The sequence below is a fragment of the Triticum dicoccoides genome, unplaced genomic scaffold, assembly GCF_002162155.2.
Source record: "Triticum dicoccoides isolate Atlit2015 ecotype Zavitan unplaced genomic scaffold, WEW_v2.0 scaffold159585, whole genome shotgun sequence".
Classification (NCBI taxonomy): domain Eukaryota; kingdom Viridiplantae; phylum Streptophyta; class Magnoliopsida; order Poales; family Poaceae; genus Triticum; species Triticum dicoccoides.
In genome coordinates this window covers 1-2,495 of record NW_021214110.1, presented here as the reverse complement: position 1 = coordinate 2,495, position 2,495 = coordinate 1, and the positions used below count along the sequence as shown (strand labels likewise).

The window sequence follows — 2,495 nt, the reverse complement described above, 5'->3', positions numbered from 1 at the left end:
ACCTCTCGAGGGCAATGTGGAGGGTCAGCTCATCGTCGGTGTCGGGGTCGGAGTCGGAGCGGCTGTCAGAGCTCGACATGGGCGCCAGAGTGGATCGAATCGGAGAAATCGGAGGAGGAGAAGAAGAGACGGAGCGAAATCGGAGCGAGGTAGGGTTTACGGATTGGAGATATTTGTGGGGACGGTGTGGGGTCGGGGTGGACCGGATTGACATGGCGGACGCACCGGGTCGCGCCCGGGCCGATCCATATCCGCTCTATATTTGGGCTGGATATGAGGGGCGTTGGACAGCCCAGGCATTTGACGCCCATTTGAGGCGCCTGTCGGGGTCGAGTTTCGTGACCGGGCAGTCCGTCCAGATATTTAAGATAAATTTGAGACGCCCGGCTGTAGGTGCTCCAAACTAGTCTCTGTTCATGTCTAGATGGAGCTTCGAAGCAAATGGAATCGAAGAGAGTTATGTGTGGTGCTCGTCAGGAGTCACGATCACAGCATATAAGGACGGATTATAGGCAAAAATCACTATTCTGACCATCGCCGCACCTTGGGCTACCTGAAAATGCTAAGTCAGCGTGCAACGCCTGTCAGTCAGATGTTGCACAGTGCAGTATGGCGCATAGTTGTCGGGCACTATGCAAAAAGTCAGTCGGGTGAAAAAAATTCGCCAACGATTCATTTAAAAAAAAAAGTGCAGCGATGGCCACGCGTGTCAGGTGCACAGTATAGTATGATGCTTAACTGTTGGGCGCTACCCAAAAAGTCAGCCGGATGAATTTTTTTGTCAATGGTTCATTTTGTGATATTGTTTCGTTCACAGGTTAAATTTCTCGTTTTTGCCCAGATTATAGAAACACAGATTACCGCTTTCACCATCAGGAAACGACTATCGTGTTCACGGCATATCGCTTGCCCAATCGTGCCCTGCCGAGTTAAAAAAAATTGTGCCCTACCGAGTTACTACCGCCGCCGCCGCCGCCGCCGAGCCCGGAATCGGAGACTCAGGTGAGCACCGAGCGAGCCAACAGGAGAGGATAGAATCACCCTATACTAGTTGCCCGCGGAGGAGGCGGCGCGGGTGGAGGTCCAGGCATGCGGGTACTTCGACAGCGTCGCCCCGATACGCCTGGCCAAGCCGCCGCGCAGCGACCCGTCGGACGGTGGCGCGGGCTGTGCCGTGGTTGCAGCGGGTGGCGGCTCGCCGGAGCTCAACAGGCTCCGCGATCTCGAGGCCAAGCCCCAGGTTGACGCCCTTTTCTCTCTTTGCCGGGAGGTCGAATTTCTGACGTCATACTGCTGAACCCATCGATGTAAGCGTGTTGCGTTGTCATGCACAGAAGCTGGTGCTGGATGGAGGGGTTGCAAACGGGGAAGAGTACATGGAGACGCAGTACTAGGATGGGGTCAACTGCATCGACAAGCAGCATCACACGGTAAGATTAGATTGGAGCCCTTGATGTTTTTTGTGCGATTATGTAGTTTGTAGACGCGACTTGTTTATCTGCAGGCATTTCATGTCTACTGCTGTGTTCTCTGAGTATGATTTGTGCTCCAGGACGCCTTATGGAATCAACTAGTAACCTCTCACTGCGAGCTTGAGCTTTAGTTCATAGTAATAGTGTGTAAACTGTTGATTGTAGACACAAATGCTAGATCTAGAGCAGGTCCATCATTGAGTTCTGCTAGAATTGGCTGGCTAACACAAGCACTGGAGTAAGCTAGATCAAGTAAGCCCAATGCCATTGCAAAGAGGTGTAACTTGGAAAAAAAATCACCCTATTTAAGATTACAATCGAGTTCTGTTTTAGTTGATGGCTACACATTGTCATATCAGATGGTACCCTATGACAGCACAATGACAAATGGAGTAGCAAATGGGCAGCAGTGCGCCACCAATAGGTTAATCTTGGGAAGCCATCGGCGTCCTAGGCGTGGATCTGGGGGTGCTTGGCCCGGATCAGGCGGGTGGCGGACGTGGCGACCCCGAGGGGGCTCCCGTCGGCGGCGCTGCTATGGTGGCTGCATGGGCAGCGGCACGGCAACGCCGGTGGTCTGTGGCGGTGGAGATAGGGCCTTCTGTGCCTGGATCTGCGTTGGCAGGGCTGCAGCAAGGCGAGGTGGCTGCAGTGGTTTCTACAGCTGGTGATGGTTGGCGGTGGTGAGTTGTCTAGCGTGCCTGGTCATGTGGCTTGGACGAGGACGGTCGGCATGTCCGGAGACGGTTTGCTTGCTGGGCAGGCTCCGGGTGAAATCCTAGCTCAAGCTTGGTCGTCGTTGATGTCCTACGACATCGTTCCCTTCTTGGAGGCGTCATCGTGGAGCCCCTTCACCACCATTATCGCCTCGGTCTCGGGCTCTCCGGGTGAAAACCCAAGTTTCGACCTTGGTCAGAGCAGCCGTTGGCGGCGTACTCATCGCTTCCCTCTTGGGGGAGACACCTTGTAGGTCTGGTCCCTTGTCAGTTAGTGGTGGCAAGGATGACTTTGCGGTTTCATCGT

At 54.1% G+C, this 2,495-nt stretch overlaps 1 pseudogene; it reads left to right on the top strand.

Moving 5' to 3' along the window:
• Positions 1-696: 696 nt before the first annotated feature.
• Positions 697-1,430, top strand: LOC119344207 (annotated as a pseudogene).
• The last annotated feature ends 1,065 nt before the right edge of the window (positions 1,431-2,495 follow it).